Source organism: Dendrobates tinctorius, unplaced genomic scaffold, assembly GCF_039654945.1.
Source record: "Dendrobates tinctorius isolate UK_male_01 unplaced genomic scaffold, ASM3965494v1 ptg000084l, whole genome shotgun sequence".
In the NCBI taxonomy this organism is placed as follows: Eukaryota; Metazoa; Chordata; class Amphibia; order Anura; family Dendrobatidae; genus Dendrobates; species Dendrobates tinctorius.
Window position 1 is genome coordinate 25,660,670 of NW_027361752.1, and position 22,141 is coordinate 25,682,810.

The following is a 22,141-nucleotide window of genomic DNA, read 5'->3' on the forward strand; positions in this document are numbered from 1 at the left end:
TACGGTGACTCATTCATAACACAGTACCATATATGTGATGTTATTTTGTGTCTATTTTGTGCTAAATTTGGAAGTTTGGTGGAAGAGGCCGCGGACGTGGGCGTGGGGGACCAGCTGGTGCTGATGGTGGTGGTTCATCTGCTGGTAGTGGCAAAAGCACAATAGCAGCTAAGGCAGGAGGTGTTGAGCCTGCGTCATGGTCTGTCTACGGAACGCCTGGAAGGCTACCTTTTCTGGGAGTAGGTTAACCATTTTTAAAGCCGGAGCATGAGGAACTGGTTTGGGCTTACATTGCCGAAACAGACTCCAGCAAATATGCCCTCCTCTTCTGAAGTTTAAAAAAATGCAAGCACTGAGTCGTCAAGTGCTGGCTCCTGGTCAGGAAGAACCCCTTTCCTTGTCTCCTGCACCCCCACCCAAAGTGAATGATGCAGCAGGCCACACTTCACATTAGTCCATGTAGCTCTTTCTATCATACCATGCATGGGTTATCAAGTCAAATCGTGAATTCCCCAGTCCAAGATGAATCTGACATGGAGTGTGGGTGGCCAGGCAGGGCAGTGGGGTTAATTGGTACCGGGACGGTGTCTCCCTGGGATGTGTCACAGTGGTGGTAACCCGTTCCGTGGCCCTGGGCGTCCATGCAAAGGGGTGAATTATGTTTATAGGTGAATGATACGTGACGCCACCTGTGATTTCTGAGTAGATTGACCAGCGCTGCAGTGGCGCTTCTCTGGGACAGAAGTTGTGGTGCAGCTAAGATGTAGAAGCCCTGCACAGGTATGGCCATTGTCGCAGGGCACATGAAAGAGTTGGTAGATGGTGTGCAGTGCAGGATGTAGCAGAGCCGTGCGCCAGGCACAGGAGAAAGAGGACAGACACAGTCGTGCAGTTCCTTTACCTGTACTTGGTAAGTGCCGTCCAGGACCCAGAGTACAGATGGAGAAAGAGTTGGTTAGCCTGGAAGCCAATTTGGAATTCTCTCTCTGCAGATAGGTAGTGTGGCATCCGTTCAAGCGCTTATCTGAGGTACTCGCAGTGCTGAGATCAATGAAGTTCCCCCTGTTGACGCTCTCTTGGAATTTTCTCGTATGGCAGGCAGCCATTGCCTTTTCCTTCTGGCTCCCACACATCGCTGCTGGGGCCTCCGAGCCTTAGTTGGGTACAGAGCATTTACAGCTGCTACTTCCTCCGGTTTCTGCTGCAGGAACGTCAGTGTCCCTACTAACTCGGAGACCGGAATCCGGACCATGCGCTCAAGCTAAGAGTGAGCCTTAACTCTGCTCATCCTCCAGCTCCCCTTCTCACGTCCACACACTTCCCCTTCCCTTCAAAGACTGCCCTAACTTATCTCCTCCCGACTACAGACAGCAGCTCCTCAGCAGTCAGGTTCAGAGGTCTCCCAGCTGGCCTGGAGTGGGAAATGTGTTGTGTGTTGGTTTAACTGCTAGAGAGATCCTTCGTTGCTCCCAAGCATGACATCACACTCCCTAGGAGGAAGGTAATGCCACTGTGGCAACCGTACTCCTGGGGGCGCCACAAGTGCACTGAGGCCCAGCCACTGCTAGATGATTCTGCTGGTACATTGACCCAGACCACTACATTCCCCTCGCACTCTACACAGCCTGAATGTGACCCAGATGAAACTCAGGTTACCCTTCCCATATACTGTACCACCTTACACGGTGACAAAAAGGAAGGTGCAGCTGAAAGTGCAGGATCGGCCCACCCGCCGTCAGACACACCGCCGTACTATGAGGGGCCCTGTGCCAGTGCTGTTGCCAACGAGTGGGCCCCCCCTGCTTGCTCTGGATCACAGCACTTGCAAAGTTGAAATACTTACCTCTCTCTGCTCCACCGCCATGACGTCTTCCGTGCTTCCTGACAGTGATATTCTGATCAGAGAGCGCAATGACATCACGTCTGTACGCACAGACTAGTACAGGGATTCCCTAGCGAGGAGACTTATTTGAGGAGACTTATTTAATTGTTTTCAATGTTGGGACAGCAATTTTTGGGGAGCACTATACTCTGGAGAATGATATATGGGGCCCACCATACACTGGAGCATTCCAAAGGTGGACATCAGACACTGGAGCAGCATTTACAGGGCCCATTATACACTAGAGCATTAGAAATGGGGCCCATTATATATAGAGCATTATTTGGGCCCATAAGACAGTGCAGCTTCATCCATGGGGACCAACATATACTGTAGCATTATGTGGAGCTCATCATATACTGTTTCAAACATTATATGGGACCAATGATTCTGTATGGTGAAATATATGGGCCTCATTACTCTGTATAGTGCACTATGCGGTGGCCATAATACTGTATGGAGTAAGATACTGTCCGTTTTTGGAGCTATTGGAGAATTTAAAATGGATATCAGTCATGAGATGTAAAAAGTGAAGTATTTTTCATTGTACTATACAGCTATTTCTCTGCCTTATCGGAGCATCATGAGTTGTTGTATGTGTTAAAGGGGCGCTCTTTGGCCCAGGGCACATGAAAACCTGGAGCCAGCCCTACCCCCCCACAAATTTAGCCAAGTAACCCCCATTTTTCAGTGCGTAAGGCTGGTTTCACATTTGCGTTTTTTAGCGCTGGAAAAAAACGCATATGTGCGCATGCGTTTTTTCCCCTATATTTAACATGGGTGCGCATACCTGCGCGCTTGTAAGCGCATGTATGCGATTTTCATGCGCTGCGTTTTTTTGGGGTGTGCGTTTGTATTTTCCAGACGCAGCATGTTGCATTTTTTGGCCCTGCAAAAAAGCGCATGCGCACATATGCGCGCGTTTTGCGCTAAAAAAGGCCATTATAGCCTATGGATGCGCATATGTGCGCACTGGCATGCTCATGTATGCGTTTTTTTGCATATGCGTTTTTTTTTTTAACCATGGAATTTAGGGGTTTGGGTTAGAGTTAGGGTTAGTTAAGGGGGGTTAGGGTTAGGGTCAGGGTCAGGGTTAGGGTTGGGGTTTGGGTCAGGGTTAAGTATGGTTTGGTTAAGGGTTAGGGTCAGGGTTAGGGTCAGGATTAGGGTTAAGTATGGTTTTGTTAAGGGTTAGGGTCAGGGTTAGGGTTAGGGTTAGGGTCAGGGTTAGCGTTAGGGTCAGGGTTAGGGTTAAGTATGGTTTTGTTAAGGATTAGGGTCAGGGTTAGGGTCAGGATTAGGGTTAAGTATGGTTTGGTTAAGGGTTAGGGTCAGGGTTAGGGTTAGGGTCAGGGTTAGGGTTAGGGTCAGGGTTAGGGTTAAGTATGGTTTTGTTAAGGATTAGGGTCAGGGTTAGGGTCAGGATTAGGGTTAAGTATGGTTTTGTTAAGGGTTAGGGTCAGGGTTAGGGTTAGGGTTAGGGTCAGGGTTAGGGTCAGGATTAGGGTTAAGTATGGTTTGGTTAAGGGTTAGGGTCAGGGTTAGGGTTAGGGTCAGGGTTAGGGTTAAGTATGGTTTGGTTAAGGGTTAGGGTCAGGGTTAGGGTTAGGGTCAGGGTTAGGGTTAGGGTTAGGGTTAGGGTTAGGGTCAGGGTTAGGGTTAGGGTTAGGGTCAGGGTTAGGGTTAGGGTTAGGGTTAGTTAGGGTTTAGGGTTTGGGTTAGGGTTAAGTATGATTTGGTTAAGGGTTAGGGTCAGGGTTAGGGTCAGGGTTAGGGTTAGGGTTAGGGTCAGGGTTAGGGTTAGTAAAGTCATGGTTTGGGTAGTGTGAGGGGCCACCTAAAAATGTTGGAAAAAAACGCAAACGCGGTAAAAACGCACTAAAAACGCATACAAACGCATAAAAACGCTGCGTTTTTTTCATGCATGCTCATAAAAATGCTTGAAAAAAACGCAGCAGTTGTATGCTTTTGTATGCGTTTTTTCAATGCATTTTTTTGCGGGAAAAACGCGCTGCAAAAAAAAGCAAGTGTGAAACTAGCCTAACTAGTATTATGAAGTAAATTAAGGTTAAAAAGCTTCAGTAATAAGATTTGATGTTTTTGGCATTCAAAAGGACACTGTTGGAGTGTTTCCTGGCCTCCACTCCCTGCCGACTTTGCTTCCCCATTGACTTGCATTGGGTTTTGTGTTTCAGTCGGCCTTCGACTTTTCACAAAAATCGGCCAATTTCGTTCGACCCAACTTTTGTGAAAGTCGGGTTTCATGAAACCCGACTCGACCCAAAAAAAGGCAAAGTCGCTCAACTCTAGTTAGATACACAGCTCAGAAACAGGATGTGCCAAGGGAGAGGACATTTTCATTACAAGAATTCCACTCATTCCATCTGATTTGTTTTTTGATTTTAAACGCCTCCAGTTTCCAGTTCAACTGCTCTTTGCAATGTCCATTAACAAGGCTCAGGGACAGTCCTTGAAAGTAGTAGGGACCGATTTGCAATCTCCATGCTTTTCTTATGGTCAACTTTACGTGGTCTGTTCAAGAGTTGGAACAGCCAAAAATCTGTTCATCTTTGCACTGAAAGGAAACACCAAAAATCTTGAATGAGTTGAAAATAAAATACTATCAATACTTGGGTAATCGTTTAGTTAATTTGTGTTGCAAATCTGTAGTGTTGAATATATGATGTGAAATGTTTTTATGTGCAATATAATCATTATAATTTGTTATAACTAACCACAGTTGGTTACTATGACCAGGCAACGCCGGGCTCTTCAGCTAGTATAAAATATCCACCTATATGAAAAGCCATAAAGCTGGTGCTTTTCATATAGGTGGATATTTTGTATAACCATTATTATATAATTCAGATGAGATCCATAAACAGGCAGGACATCTGTTATTCAAGGTGATTACTGTCTTCAAAACTACAATAGTAAATCAATAAAATATTCATTAGTAACCTAAAAAAAAGTCTTAGGAATTTAGTCTACAATGAAATTTACTTTTCAGACACACACTCAAAATACTGAGTTCTTAAGAAGCCAATTAACCTATTAGTATGTTTTTCAAGTGTGGGAGAAACATAGAGAACACTTAAAGGGAATCTGTCACCCTTTTTTTTGACTATTATCTGCCAGCACTGACATCAGGGTCTTATCTACAGCATTCTGTAATGCTGTAGATAAGCCCCCGATTTAACCTGAAAGATAAGAAAAACAAGTTATATTATACTCACCCGGGGGGGCGGTCCGGTCCGATGGGTGTCACGGTCCGGTCCATCGCCTCCCATCTTCATACGATGATGTCCTCTTCTTCCCTTCTTGTCATGGCTCCGGCACAGGCGTACTGCTCTGCCCTGTTGAGGGCAGAGCAGAGTCCTGCAGTGCACAGGCTTTGGGAGAGGTCTGGCACCTGCGCACTGCAGTATTCTGCTCTGCCCTCAACAGCGCAGAGCAGTGCGCCAGCACCAGAGCCACGACAGGAAGGAAAGAAGAAGTCATCGCTGCAAGATGGGAGGGGCCGGAGAGGACCGCGACACCCATCGGACCGGACTGTCCCCCCGGGTAAGTATAATATAACATGTTTTTCTTATCTTTCAGGTTACATTGGGGGCTTATCTACAGCATTACAGAATGCTGTAGATAAGCCCCTGATGTCAGTGTCGGTAGCTAATAGTAAAAAAAAGGGTGACAGATTCCCTTTAAGAACTCAAGAATATGGAAGAAACCCACCCAAAACATGTGGAGAGAATACTATCGTCATGCAGATGTAGCTCTCATATAGATTGGATTTTTTGCTATTTGCATGAGAAATTTGATTGACATTGCCAAAGTTTTGCAACAAACCCTTATGTGACCCCATTGTCCATCCCATTTAAAAGACATGAGTGGTAATATGGCGTTAGACCTCTCCTCGTGGCCATAGCAGCCTATATTATTCCACAAAATTCCAAAATATTTGGGAGAATTTGTTTTCATCCAATAGAGAATTTGTGAGGTTGGATAAGAAGGTCTGGCATAAAACAGTTGTGTTTGATAAGGTTGAGGTCTGGACTACGTGGAGTCGTAATAATTCCTTCATACTTAACGTTTCATACCAAGTCTTTACAGACCTCGCCTTTTGCACTGGAGCACAATCTATTTGGAAGAGTAAGGTGTTCCCCAAACTATTAGGTGATTCTAGCCCAAACCCATTACATTTGTAATCCTCCACCTCATTTGATTGTAAGCACCCTGAATTTCTGCACTCGACAAAGAATTTGATGTGCAGTGAATCAATTTACTGCGAATTGAAAATACTGCAAAGCCTCCAGTTGCCCAGAAAAGACATCTACATCTTGTATAACACTCTGAGGGCTCCTACGAATCTACTGAGCCCCCTTTCAAGCTCTCTATTGCAAATTATTAATATCCAAGTGATCAGGTTTTATGCCTTTTAGTATGTAAAAATGGTTCAAATAGAGTAGAACACTAGGGACAGGCAAGTAGATTCTACGGCCAATGTAATCATAGGCATCAACCGTAGGTGAATTTATGTGGGACCTGATCCATGCCTGATTCATTTTGACAAGTTAAAGGTTTTCCACTCTTGCCCATGACATTATGGTCTGCTGGGTCATAACAAAGCCACTGAACACACTAAATCTCCTCTCTGACAGTAAAGCGGAAGATGACGAAGACAGTACGCTCATGGCCTTCTATCCATCTACTAGCCTCTGGTCCAATCTGCTGACCCATAAGTCCATGGGGTCATGGCTGCTGGAGAATGTACACAGGGCAGGTATGACAGAGCGTGGCTATTCAGACAGTGAATGTACTGTATGTTTGCTAGTGTGTAGATTGCGGCCTCAGCTGCTTGTTGTAGCACCAGCACTGGTACAGACAGGAAAATGTTGGTTTTACAGGGAATGGTGAGCTGTCTCCTGGTCAGAAGTCTGGTCAGCAGTCATCTGCTTTTCAAAGCTTCACCAAGAAGGGAATGCAGCTAACCTTGCTAATGCACCAATTTTGACTTTGCTTCAAATTGTCTCTTCAGAGAGGAAGAGGACTAGAACTCTAGTGTCACCTATTGGAAGCAGCAATCCTACGAGTCTCTCGCATCAACACCCGGCGCTATTGCCGGCACTCAGGACCGGAGCTGCAGCTGCATAGAAATACATGCAGCCGCAGCTGTGGTCCGAGTGCCGGTGACAGTGCCGGGTGTTGATGTGAGAGAGTTGTGCGAGTTTCTCGCATCACACGCGGTAGTGTGATCCTGGCTATAGAGAGAGAGTCAGGGTCAGGGTCTACAAAATATCTGTTCTACTCCGCCACCTCCCACATGAAACCATTTGTATCCATTTGTGCGCTCACTTTTATTTGCTATAAATCACTATCTTGTTTGTTCGTCCCTTTTCTTTTAACTGTTCTATGTAATTGTCTCTCTTAGACACGGGCTCCTTTCCCGATCAACTGCCAACACGCAGACCTCAGTTTTGTAATTAAATGTACTGACAACGTGAATTGGCCTGTCAGAGAAAATTTGTCAGTGACATTTAAGAAGAGGTCGTAGTTTTGCTTTACTAATTGTTTCCCTTCTGTTATGCTGTCTCCAAAAATTAACCTTCTGCTATTTATGTTACGTTTGGGTTAAATTTAGACTTGGGGAAACAGGTGCACCTTCAGATTGTAATTACAAGAAGCATTTTGTCTCCTGTACTTTGCAGTCACGTTTATTACAATCCATGTGATGGATGGGATTTATATGAATGCCGATGATTGTCAGCAAGCATATACTGAAAAATGAATCTCTGCACCACCCCAATTTCTTACACATGACATTATTTTCTATAAAAGAAGTTAAGTTTTTCAGAGAGGCGATGATTAAGTAAATAGAGTAGCGAAATGGCTTACTTGAAGACGTTAATGATTTAATGCAACATATAAATGCAGATACTAATGTTCCTGTGTTTCTATATGATATTTATAGCTAAAACAGCAAAAAAAAGAAGAATTAAATGCAACAAAATGTTAAATAACTTTTTTACTAGTCTTTTTAGAATCCATCATCCATATGCTCTGGGTTTGGTTTTTTTCATTTCAGTCTCTTTCTTGGGATCATGGAGGTCCCAGAGGACAGACATAAGTAGAGATGAGTCATGATGAGCGGACATGCTCAGATGAAGTGTTAATCGAGTGTCTTTGGCGTGCTTAAAAAATTTGTTTTGCATATCTCACGACTTTTCGACAGCCACAACACATGCAGAGATTGCCTAACAAACAGAATGTAATAGGAGGTCAGGGGGGGCAGTTATTATTTCTATGTTAGACATAAAGGAGGGCCTCATACACATTCTGTTCAAACTTTTATGTAGTGGTATTCCTAGACTCATAAAGCCTCTGCACCATATGCAAAGCTTGCAAAAAACTATAAGCAAGATCATCCATACACCCTTCAAGGCACCAACTGTAGAACTTCTGCTCTAATAATATACCATATGATTCAACACTCAGGCAGTAGAATTGTAGCTATTGAGCATGGTACATTTATTACTTGGACATCCAGTAACAATTTTGATGGCGTACTTGATATTTTTGTGGTCACTTATCTTAATTGGTAATCAATTCCACTGATTTGGTTGTTTGATTACCTGGGCAGATTTTTTATGCCAAGTTTGTACTTTTGTATCAGAAATATATTAATCATTAGCTCATTTCAATTTTGGTTTACTTAAACTATTATTTAAAAAAAATCCTATTAAAATTTTGCTTTATATACAAGTCATTGTACTGGAAATTAATGTTTCTGAACATTTTTTTCCTGTAAACTCTCAATTTCTCTTCAATTTTAAATGTTTTATTGTCAGTCCTTAAAGTGGAGTAAAAGTGTGCCACCATTGTTCTCATTAACAATCTGGGAGTCAGAGATGCTTCCAGGGGTCTTCCCAATTTTCTTCTTCAATTTAGCGCTTTTCCATCCATTTCAACATTTCCACTGCCCCCACACCTCCTTGTAGAGTCTCCTGGAAAAATGCTGGAAAAATGGATTTGCCATTAAGTCCCATTATACTTGTTACTTGAAACGAGCATCCAAGCATTAGGAATTGCTTTGCTCTAGTAACGAGCATCCAAGCATTTAATTGCTCGCTCATCACTACTGATTGTGGGGAGGAGGACTCCCAGGCAGTGACCGGGCAGGTACCCAGGGGACCGCCATCAGGGTTCCTGAGGGAACGATTCTAGGAGGACAGTAAAGGGAGAGACTTGACTGAAGTTGTCAGGGAAACAGGGGGCGGGGCAAGGATAAAAGGAGCAGGGGGCACGCTGAAGTGGCAGTTGGGAGAGAGTGTGACAACAGGCAGGAAGCCGTGTGAAACAGAGAGGACCGAGGGAGCGGACAGTGTGTTCTGGAGGGAACGACAGGGGTTTGTGAAAGGAAAGCTGCGCACTCACCGACAAGTGACACGAGGGACTCTCACCGGCGGCTGCTCCCCGCATACGGACGCATACAGCTGCCCCTGCTGTTTACCGCCCTGCTGTGACAAGTCCGCGACCTCCAGTGACCGCTGCGACTACAGACCATTCCGTGACAGCGGTCAGGACACTGCCCCCCTGCCTTCTCCCACAGTTGCGGCCCTGTCATCAGTGGCCCCTGGGGGCGCCACATCGCTACAAGCGGCCGTAGAGGCCCCCGTCCGGTTTGCTAAGGGACCCTGAGCAGAGGTTAGTGAACGGTTATATTTAGAGACTGTGTCATAACTCCGCGGTGAGACGAGAGCTGCAAGGAGACGCCTGTTGCACCCATCGGCATCGTTTCTTCAGGGCCTGTTGCGCCCCACTGTCATTGTTTCTCTAGGGCCTGTTGCGCCCCACCGGCATTGTTTCTTCAGGGCCTGTTGCGCCCCACCGTCATCGTTTCTTCAAGGCCTGTTGCACCCCACTGTCATCGTTTCTTCAGGGCCTGTTGCGCCCCACCGTCATCTTTTCTTCAGGGCCTGTTGCGCCCCACCGGCATCGTTTCTTCAAGGGCCTGTTGAGCCCAGTTTCATCCCAGAATATCGAGGCGTCAAGGCAGCTGCATCAGCGACCTCTATGTGGCCACGCCTGTGATCCTGACAGATCCCTGGAAGGAAAAGATACTATAGGAGATAAGGTCCCCCAGTTTGGTCATACGTGGCCTATAGCACCCGGGCCAACCGGGTTAGTCGCATTTACCATGTTTACCGTGTTGTTAGGTTTGTTGAGTCCCTGCATGGACTGGTTGTTTTTAACACTTTGTTTGCTCAATATAGCCCCAGCGGCAATAGTTTATAAAAGTTATTTCCACAAACCACACTCAGTCTCGTGTCTCGTCACTGCATCCTGCAAACCTGCTGAACCCTACACTTGGCAGGATGCAATCTCCAAGCACAGACAGTGGTGCCCCAGATCAGGGTAGAGCTGTAAACTTTACAAATGGTGAGAGTCCCCCTACCAGCATATCATTGGGGGCCATGCTGAACAACCTGCCTAGATTTTCCGGCTCCTATACTATGTTATGGAGCTGGACAGAGCGGATGCGGGGGCTCTTTCGGATGCACCCAATGACCCCTGATCTGGAGGCCGAGGTGGCACTCATGGCACTGGACGGGGAGGAGCGGAGGTCAGTGATGTTGAAACCTCCGGGGCACCGTAACACTTTTGAAAAAGTGTTACAGATAGTAGAACAGACCCACGGGGACCCTACTAATGTGGGAGAGTTAAGAACCCGTTTGTTTAGTCGGATGCAAGTAGAGGGGGAGACGATCACAGAGTATATGAATGTCCTCCAAGAATTGCATACGGCTATAGAAAGAAAGGACGGGGTAGGGGCAGGACCTGTTGACATTACCCTACGTGACCTACTGGTGACTGGTTTGCGAGATCCATTAGTCAAACAAGCACTGTGGGAACAGATCAGAATGAATCAGAGGTGGGAAGTCAGGCACGTGCTCGAGAGCAGGAGCAGGGGATGGCGGTCCCCGTGGGGAAAGTCCGAGGTGTGGAGGCCTCTGTGAATGTAGTCAAGGAGCCTCAGTGGGTGGAAGAGGTGAAGCAAGAGCTGAAAAGTATTAAGGGCGAGTTGGCCGAAGTAAAGATAAGGACTGAGACCAGGACTGGACGACCTAGCTTTAATCCCGGCTCTTGGGGATCACGCTCCCCGCGGGGTGGTCAGCCTACACAGGCCCGGTGTTTTGAGTGTGGAGAACCAGGCCACTTCACCCGAGAGTGTCCGCGGCGTGGAAGATACCCACCCCCAGCGGCCATTAAACTAAAGGGCTCCGGGCTGGGGGGATGCCGCTCGGAGCCGAAAACCACAACTAGTGGTGGTGGAATTCCCGAAGATTTGGTAGCAAAGTGTCTGGTGGTTTGGGCAGAAGTGGAGGGCCAGGCCTTCCGGTGTCTGGTAGACATGGGGTCACAAGTAACCACCATGCCTGTAACGTATTTTCAACAAAACTTCCCGGAGGCAGCAAGACCCCAGTGGGGGCCCATGATTAGACTAATAGCCGCCAATCAATTGCCGGTCCCGGTTGCCGGGGTAGTGTGGGTGCAGGTGATGTTGTGCGGTAAATCCCTTGGTCGCAGAGGGGTGATGCTTACTCAAGGAGAAGCTGATCAACGGCACCCCATCACTCTAGGCATGAATATTTTACGCGAGTTCGGCAACTTGCTACTAAATGATCCCACACAGAAGATTCTGAAGCAGTGGGGTTCTCGCACAGCTCAGGGACAGGTATTCCAGCAGCTGGTGCGAGGTGTGTGGGTGCATCAGGACTGCCAGGAGGGCGAGGCTCTGGGCAAAGTCATTGCATCAGCAGCTCCCCTGCTTGTGCTACCTCCTGGATAGACAGTGGTGGCCCTGCCAATTCGAGCCCCGATACCTTTGGAGGGCGTGGAGGTGCAGGTGGAGCCGTGTCACTCAGAGCGCTTACCTCCTGGCATACTGATGGCCCATTCCCTGGCTACGGTGCAAAAAGGAACCGTCCTGGTACGCTGCATTAACCTTGAAGACCAAGACACCGTTCTGAAAGCACGGACTGTACTGGCCAAACTAGTAAGGCCTTTAGAAGAAGTGCTGCCAACTCCTGCGGTTCAATTACTAGTACACCCCGAGGATCCTTGGGAAGTAACAATACGAACCTTACAGGTCCACGAAGTCTCGGCACAAAGGGCCGAAATATTTGGGAGCAAATGCGGGCCGAGCTTTCTGGATTAACTGCAGCCCAACTCTCACAGATAAAAACATTGCTTGGACAGTACCATGAAGTATTTGCTAGTCATGAGGACAATTTTGGGTGTACCATCGCCATCACTCATGAAATCACCACAGCAGGAGCGGCTCCTATCCGGGAACGATATCGACAGATTCCGCCACAACTCTATCAGGAGGTGAAAACTTTGCTGGCCAAAAAGTGAAAAGGGGTGATACGGGAAAGTCAAAGCCCCTGGGCAACCCCAATTGTGTTGGTCCAGAAGAAAGATGGTACACTACGATTCTGTGTGGATTATCGTAAACTGAATGTTTGCACTATTAAAGACTCATATCCACTGCCCCGCATAGAAGAATCCTTGTCCGCCTTGGGAAAAGCAACATATTTTCCAACCTTGGACTTGGCCAGTGGGTACTGGCAGGTGCCCATGTCAGAAGAAGATAGAGCCAAGACGGCGTTCATATTGCCCATGGGACTGTTTGAGTTTAATCGGATGCCGTTTGGGCTGGCCTACGCCCCCGGGACCTTTCAGCGATTGATGGAGCGGTGTCTGGGAGATCACAATTTTGAGGCTATGTTGATCTATCTGGACGACATCATCATCTATGCTGCCACCTTTGAGGACTACCTGAAGCGGTTGGGACAGGTACTCAGCCGGTTGCAAAAGTACGGATTGAAGGTGAAGCCTCAGAAATGCCACCTATTTTGCTCTCAGATTGAGTATCTGGGTCATGTTGTTTCGGCAGAGGGTGTGAGGCCATCCCGGGAGAAGGTTGCTGCTATCCAGGAATGGCCTACCCCAGAGACGGTGAAAGATGTGCGGGCTTTTCTGGGGTTAGCAGGATATTTCCGTCGCTTCGTAAAGAATGTTGCATGTCGAGCTCGAGCCCTGCACGACCTGCTGAAGGGGGCTCCCGCTGGGGCCAATGGGTGAAAATTCCAGTGGCAACACCCTCAGGAAGAGGCCTTCCGAGACTTCAAGGCTGCCCTCTCGGATGCCCCAGTGTTGGCTTATGCGGATTTCTCTCAACTGTTCATCTTGCACACTGACGGGAGTCTTCACGGGCTAGGGGCTGTGTTGTCACAGGTTCAGGATGGCCGGGAGAGGGTGATCGCATATGGAAGTCGCTCACTCCATGACTCCGAGCGTAACCCTGACAATTACAGCTCCTTTAAGCTCGAGCTCCTCGCAGTGGTGTGGGCTATGACGCAGAGATTCGCAGAGTACCTAGCGGGCTCCGAGCTGGTAGTGCGAACTGACAACAACCCGCTGGCTCATCTGGAAAACGCCAAATTGGGGGCTCTGGAACAGCGATGGGTGGCCCGGATGGCGAAGTATAATTATAAGATTATCTACAAAAGTGGAGCCGAGAATGTCCATGCAGACGCCCTCTCCAGGATTCGACATACAACTCCAGGACAGCATCAAGACGAAGAATTAGAAGGAGAGGAAATACCGTTCGCTCTCACTGCTGCCGTGCTCACAACTGACAATAAAAAAATATTTTCCTCTGAGACCCCAAGGGGCATATTGGAACAATCCTAGGATAAGTGGATACAACAGCAACAAGAAGACGAAGAGGTTGGCCTTCTCAGGACAGTGGTGAGTTCTCCTTCAACGGAAGTCTTCAAACAGAGGCTGGACAGACATCTGACTGGGATGATTTAGCTGATCCTGTTTTGAGCAGGGGGTTGGACCAGATGGCCCAGGAGGTCCCTTCCAACTCTACAATTCTATGATTCTAAGATTCTATGACATGGGTCGCCGCTGGGCAATTACCCACTGACTCTCAACGGCAAAATTTGACTCAAGACCTGTTGCTTATGCTGCGACAATGGGAGAGGTTGGTTAACTGAAAGGGATTATTGTATCGTAAAATAACATCACAAACAACCTCGATGACAGTTTGGCAGGTGGTTACGCCAGGAGCCCAACTTCACGAACTGGCTCGGAAGGCTCACGAAAAAAGGGGCCCATTTCGGAACAAAAAATCTTTGCAATGGCTACAACAGAAAGCTTACCACCCGCGCTTGCCGGCTGTTGTGGACGAAATTTGCTGGACCTGCCGCTTGTGTGAATTAGCCAAACCACCTGCTCAGTGAGCCGCAACACAGACTATTGTGACCTCAGCACCCCTTGAGCTCCTGACGGTGGATTATCTGACCATTGGGCCCGCATTTCAGGGATACGAACACTGTCTTGTTATGGTAGATCATTTCACCAAGTTCGCTGTGGTCACCCCCACTCGGGATCAGACCGCAGAGTCAGCTGCCTCCGCAATCTGTAGAAACTTTATACAAGTATATGGCTGTCCTCAACGAATACATTCTGATCAGGGAGCATATTTTTTGGGAAAAGTCATGGAAGAACTACATCACCTCTATGGAATTGACAAATCCCGGACCACACCGTATCACCCGCAAGGGAATGGGACTTGTGAACGATTTAATCGGACATGGATTCAGATGCTACGCACTCTGGAGAGTGAAAAGAAGACCCGTGGCCCGAATATGTTTCTGAATTAGTTTGGGTCTATAACAATAGGGTACATCGAGTGACTAGCTATACCCCCTATTCCCTGTTGTTCGGACGAGAAGGTAAAGGGATCATGGAGGTGGAGTTAGACCCCGAAGAGCCTCAGCCTTGGACTGGAGTGTCGTCTTGGGTCCGAAATCATCGTCACCGGCTGCAAACTCTTCACCGAATTGTACACACCAAGCTCCTAGACTGGGAGCACCCAGGGAAGAATGCAACCCCACCTCCTCACCTCCAAAGAGGGGACTGGGTGCTTGTACTAGATCAAAGCCCCCAGAACAAACTGGAGCCGCGTTGGGAAGAAAGTCCTTATCGGGTCTTACGCCGTATCCATCCAGACGGACCGGTGTACGAAATATGACCTGAGGAGGATGAAATACTGCCCACTCGTATTGTGCATCGTAATATGTTATGCCCATGTACTTCCTCCGACCCGAAGCAACCGGAGCCTACCCCGTCGACATCTGTACCATCTTCCGTATGTTGGGACCCAGACGACGAAGATTGTCTCCCAGGACACAGAGGCCCTCCACTCAGTAATGAATCATCTGACACAACTAGCCTGCCTGCACCAATAAGCCCACCACCACCCCAGACTACTCTACCCCAGTTGAACTTACACGCTCCGAGCAGTCAACAGCCAGCAAACCCCCTGAACGATATGAGCAAGATCAATTCAACGAACATTGAAACCCCTACAGACTGATCTCAAAAGACTATGGCCCTCGCCCAAGGATTGGCAAGCTTACAGGGTGGAGGAGTGTGAGGAGAAAGACTCCCAGGCAGTGACCGGGCAGGTACCCAGGGGACCCCCATCAGGGTTACTGAGGGAGCGATACTGGGAGGACAGTAAAGGGAGAGACTTGACTGAAGTTGTCAGGGAAACAGGGGGCGGGGCAAGGATAAAAGGAGCAGGGGGCGCACTGAAGTGGCAGTTGGGAGAGAGTGTGACAACAGGCAGGAAGCCGTGTGAGACAGAGAGGACCGAGGGAGTGGACGGTGTGTTCTGGAGGGACCGACAGGGGTCTGTGGAAGTAAAGCTGCGCACTCACCGACAAGTGACACGTGAGGGACTCTCACCGGCGGCCGCTCCCCGCATACGGACGCATACAGCCGCCCCTGCTGTTTACCGCGCTGATGTGACAAGTTCGCGACCTCCAGTGACTGCTGCGACTACAGACCATTCCGTGACAACGGTCAGCACACTGCCCCCCTACCTTTTCCCACAGTTGCAGCCCTGTCATCACCGGCCCCTGGGGGCACCACCTCGCTACAGGCGGCCATAGAGGCCCCCTTCCGGTTTGCTAAGGGACCCTGAGCAGAGGTTGGTTAATGGTTATATTTAGAGACTGCATCATAACTCCGTGGTGAGACGAGAGCCGCAAGGAGACACCTGTTGCGCCCATCGGCATCGTTTCTTCAGGGCTTGTTGCGCCGCACCGGCATCGTTTCTTCAGGGCCTGTTGCGCCCCACCGTCATTGTTTCTTTAGGGCCTGTTGCGCCCCACCGGCATCATTTCTTCAAGGCCTGTTGCTCCCCACCGTCATCGTTTCTTCAGGGCCTGTTGCGCCCCACCGTCATCGTTTCTTCAGGGCCTGTTGCGCCCCACCGTCATCTTTTCTTCAGGGCCTTTTGCACCCCACCGGCATTGTTTCTTCAAGGGCCTGTCGAGCCCAGTTTCATCCCGGAATATCGAGGCGTCAAGGCAGCCGCATCAGCAACCTCTACGCGGCCACACCTGTGATCCTGACAGATCCCTGGAAGGATAAGTTACTATAGGAGATAAGGTCCCCCAGTTTGGTCATACGTGGCCTATAGCACCCGGGCCAACCGGGTTAGTCGCATTTACCATAAGAAAGTGTTGTTAGGTTTGTTGAGTCCCTGCGTGGACTGGTTGTTGTTAACACTTTTTGTTTGCTCAATATAGCCCCAGCGGCTACAGTTTATAAAAGTTATTTCCACAAACCACACTCAGTCTCATGTCTCGTCACTGCACCCTGCAAACCTGCTGAACCCTACACGCTCAGCCAATATAAAGAGGTTGGTTCTTTGGGGAAATTGAGGGCCATATTGCTGTTGTCACAGTTCCTTAAGAAATAATGTTGATTATAATGCATTGTGTAATAAAGAATATAGAATGATGACCATAAAATTGCTTATGGTACTATTATGCTCTGCAAAAGTAACATTAATTTTCCTGTATTGGATGAGCGAAGGACTAGTGTAACTGCAGAATACTATAGAGTTAACGGTTTTCCAGCTCTGTAGGATGGGATGTGTTTTTTGGAAGTAAAATGAGGTGATTTCCTGTACAGTCCATTAATAAGTAATTTTTAGAGAAGAAGGACGTGTGTCATGTTACTTGGGAATGTGTGGAATAAGAAGATTGTTAAAGTAGCCAGCCAAGAAAGTAGCTATACTGGAGAAAAAGAAGTAGAAATATTCATACATGGCAGGAAGATCCTTGAGATTTAGAAGTGAGCCTATCAGGATGGAGCCAGCTGTCCTGAGAATGCCCTCAAGCCTGAAATACAGCTGTTGGTTGGTGTCCAAAGCAGCTAGAAGGAGTAGGGGTGAAAAGGCAACGTGTTAGCTGGTCCTGAAAGCAGAGAAACAAGGCAAGGCTGCCCAGGTTGGGGCACGGGTACTACTAAAGATGTGGGCTATAGAGAGACATAAAGGGGATAACATGGAGAATTCAAGTTGTTTTGGACAAGTAATTTGCAAACAATATGTCATCACTTACAACCGATAAGTCTGTGCCTGTGCATAAGCTTTGTACCCTCTACCTACCATATATACATTATGTAAGTTTCAGCTGTAAAGAATGTCCTCTTTTTGCAAAGTGAACTGAGATATTCCTTGTGTACTGCATAAACAGGAGGTTCTTACGTCATCATACAGTAGGTGACCTGAGAGTGCTTTCGTTACACACACGCATCCATAGGAACCTGTTTCACTGATTCCAATTTTGACCGGTGCAATCCGTACAATTATTATTATTATTATTGTTATGTCAGAACAGAAATGCACTCTAAATTGATTCAAATTCAGCTGTACAATGCTACATCTTTATGTTGGAGCTGCAACCCCTTTCAGTATGTACTGTACTAACGTTGGTACATTACCCCTATGTTGTCAATATTATTTACATCATATCAATGTAGATTTATATTTTTTAACCAACTTTTGCTCTAATAATATAACATATGATTCAATATTGAGGCAGTAGAATTGTATTTATTACTTGGACATCCAGTAACAATTTTGATGGCGTACTTGATATTTTTGTGGTCACTTATCTTAATTGGTAATCAATTCCACTGATTGTTGTTTGGTTACTTGGGCAGATTTTTGATGCCAAGTTTGTACTTTTGTATCAGAAATAAATTAATCATATAGCTAAATTCCATCCTCTTTAATTTTTACCTTAAATTATGAAATCAATACCGTCTGCGTACCTCTTTCAATTCCTCTAATAGATGTAATTTTTATATTGTGGAATCTCATTTGATTTTTAGATTTTTAGTTTTTTCATCCCAATGCATGGAAAAGTACCGTTTTCAGAATCTGCACCACCAGTACTTGTTCCTAAAAGTTCATCATGATAACTGTTATGTATAATCTCATTTATCTAATTTGTCCCTTTCCCCCCCACCTACAAAGAGTGGAGAGGTCTATAATTTTTACCATATTTTACACTTCAACTGTGAGAGACAGAATCTTAGAAAAAAAATCCAGAAGATCGCTTTGTATGATTTTACATAATTAATTAGAATTTTATTGCGTGAAATAAGTATTTGATACAATAGAAAAACAGAAGTTAATGTTTTGTACAGAAACCTTTGCTTGCGATTTCAGAGATCATATTTTTCATGTAGTTCTTGTTCAAGTTTCCACACACAGCAGTAGGGATTTTGGCCCTCTCCTCAATACAGATCTTCTTCAGATCTTTCAGGTTTCGGGTTGTCGTTGGGCAACATTGACTTCCAGCTCCATCCAAAGATTATCTATTGGGTTCAGGTCTGGAGACTGGCTAGGCCACTCCATGATCTTGAAATGGTTTTTACAGAGCCACTGCTTAGTTGCCTTGGCTGCGTGTTTAGGGTCATTGTCATGCTGGAAGACAGAGCCATGACCCATCTTCAATGCTCTTACTGAGGGAAGGAGGATGTTGGCGGAAATATCACAATAATAACCATTCATCCTCCCTTCAATACGGTGCAGTCATCCTGTCCCATTTGTAGAAAAGCACCCCCAAAATATGATGTTTCACCCACCATGCTTCATGGTTTGGGTGGTGTTCTTGGGGTTGTTCTCATCTTTATTCTTTCTCCAAATACAGCAAGTAAAATTGGTACCAAAAAGTTCTATTTTTTACTCTCATCTGACCACATGACCTTTTCCATTGCCTCCTTTGGATCATCCAGATGGTCATTGGCAAAGTTCAAATGGCCTTGAGATCTGCTGGTGTCAGCAGGGGAACCTTGAGTGGCTTGCAGGATTTTAATCCATGATGGTGTAGTGTGTTACTATCAAAAAATTTTGAGACTGTGGTTCCAGCTCTCTTCAGGTGATTGACCAGGTCCTCCTGTGTAGTTGTGGGCTGATTGCTTTCTCAGAATCTTCCTTACCTCACAGGCCGAGATCTAGCATGGAGCCCCAGTCCAAGGAAGATTGACAGTCATTTTGTGTTTCTTCCATTTTCTGCCCAAAAATGCTTGCATTCTCACCAAGTTGCTTGCTTATTGTCCTGTAGCCCATCCCAGTCTTGTGCAGATCTACAATTTTGCCCCTGGTGTCCATAGACACCTCTTTGGTCTTGGCCATGGTGGAGAGGTTGTAGTGTAATTAATTGAGTGTGTGGACAGGTGTCTTTTATACAGGTCAAGAGTTCAAACAGGTGCAATTAATACAGTTACTGAATGCAGAGTAGGAGGGCTTCTTAAAGAAAAACTAACAGGTCTGTGAGAGACAGAAGTCTTACTGGTAGGTAATCAAATACTCATTTCATGCAATAAAATGCAATTTAATTATTTAAAAATCATACAATATGATTTTCTGGTTTTTATTTTTAGATTCTGCCTCTCACAGTTGAAGTGTACCTACGAAAATAATTACAGATCTCTCCATTCTTTGTAGGTGGGAAAACTTGCAAAATCGGCAGTGTATCAAATATTTATTTTCCCCACTGTATATCATGCAAGTAAATGTGCATCACTGCGCATGGTGTAGTGTCTGATCTGTTTCAGAACTGTGATAGTGCATTATTTTATATGAAGTACAAATCATACATAATACTGTTTGTCAGCCAGAGACATATTGTTAGTATATGGACTCCCACTCCTGAATATCGTCCATCTGGACGAGCATTTAGAGGGAGGAAAACAATTCCAACATTTCGGGTATCAGTCTATTTATAAGGACAATGTGGTAGCATAACAGGATGCCTGTCCGTCAGACCTGTCAGACTATGTAGCGTCCATCAGAGTGCAGATTCCATATTGCACTCTGATGGACGCTACATGCGCCGGTGACCCCCAGAGACCTGTCAATCCAGTGCAGCGAATGAGGATAAGCCACCAGTAAGAGATCAACTTTATGTAATAATAGATTGTTAACACCCTAGACCCTACAGAGAAGAGATCAGCCCAAAATTTTGATTTTATTGTTCCGGCTGATTTTTCCAGGAAACTTGATGCACAGAGAAGATATTGTGAATTGAATGTCTCTCTCCAGACCCCAGAGCATAATGAATTTAAGATGTAAAAAATAAAAAAAATACTTATATGCAGCTCAACGGTCACCTAACTTGCCTCTCCACGCCTTATCGTCACCCGTCTGCTCCTCGCTGCAACTTTTGATCATAGCTACTCACAGTGAAATCCCCGGCTTTTCACTTCTGGCTCTGATGATGTTTCGGAGAATTGTGCACAGACGTTCACTGCATGATGTTACGATATGCTCTGTGATTTTATACATGCATGTGCAGAACCCTCCCTGGCTTCATCAGAGCCGGCCTAGTGTGAGAAGCAGAAAAATTGAATAAACCAGCTCACCTGCCTTGGCTTGGTTGTGCGTGGAAACACGAATTCCGTGTAGTTTCACGTCCAAAAGTCCAATAAAAAAATTTTCAATTCAGCTTCCAAATTTTTAGAAAAATATATTGGACATAAAAACAGAAAGTAGCGAACAAGACGCACCAATGCTGAGGCAACGAGTTTCGAACTGAAGTAGTTCTTTTTAAAAGGCTTTAAAAGTGGATTACTAAGCATTTCACATCATTGCTTTTTGAGATAACTCCAGATTTAAGTTGGATGAGAATTTAGTAAAAGCAGCATGATTTGATGAAGTCTTCTTGTGAGGTGCTAACAGCTTGGTCTGGTTAAGGAGGAGTAATGGTTGGAGGAATGATTTCTTGTCACAACAAAAGGGTCAGTTGATCCTTCTTGATGAAGGTTTAGAAAATACCTACTTGTAGGCATTGTGCTTGCCCTAGCTTATCCCTTTATAGCACAGGTTTCCTCTGTGGCAGAAAGACACTTTCAGCAGAGCAATGCTTCATGGCACCAATGTTGAATAGACAGGGATTGTTCCTTCAAAATGAAAGCGATTTTTTCTTTCTTATCTGGCTTTCAGAATCCCCACATCTTAATTCTATGGAGCATCTGTCGGTCTAGGTAGAATGGGCTGTTCAGAGCGATGACAAATTATCCTATCTGCATTGTACATTCGGTACATTTTTAAACATAACACTTTTGACTAGTGCTGATTTTCTGTTTTTTACCCTAACCTTCACTCTGGAGTTTTGAGCAACTTCTGAAAAAGTTGCAATTCATAAATTTAACTAACCACTATCAGATTTTTCTGGGGTTTTATCCACAAGAGCTGAAGGAGTGAGATAAGTTTCCAGTGTTATCCACTGCCTCTTAACGGCCCCATAAAAACAGTCCACCAGACAAGTACTGAGGCCTAATGATGAGTCTGAAATCCAGTTTCGCTCATAAGCCTGCATTCCAAGTGGGCCTACTTCTTCCCCAGAACAACCCACTAGCAACTGAGCTAAGGTTTTGAAAGCATTTGTTGGTTCCACACCAAGTCCTCACTCTCTTACAGCTGTTTCTGTTTTAGTTAATGACTGTGTTTCAGCATACTTATTGGTAGCACAAACACCTGACTACAATCTTGCAAAATCCTTGACTTGGTGCAAATGTACCTAGAAAAAAAATTGGTGCTGTTTTGAAGATAAAAGGTATTGATTAGGGATGAGCAAACACGAACTGTAAAGTTCGGAGTTCATACCGGACACTTAGTGTCTGGTATTGAATCCCGAATGTGGACTTTTTATCAACAAGCCTTTAGGCTGTGAGCACTTCTGGAGTCATTACAGCCATGCCAGGTATTGGCATGGCTGTGATCATCCGGCGCACCACGTAACCCAGCCTATATAAATGCTGGATCATTTGTGCTGCCGCTATTTTGCTCTGATTACCCAAGTCTGCAAAAAATGA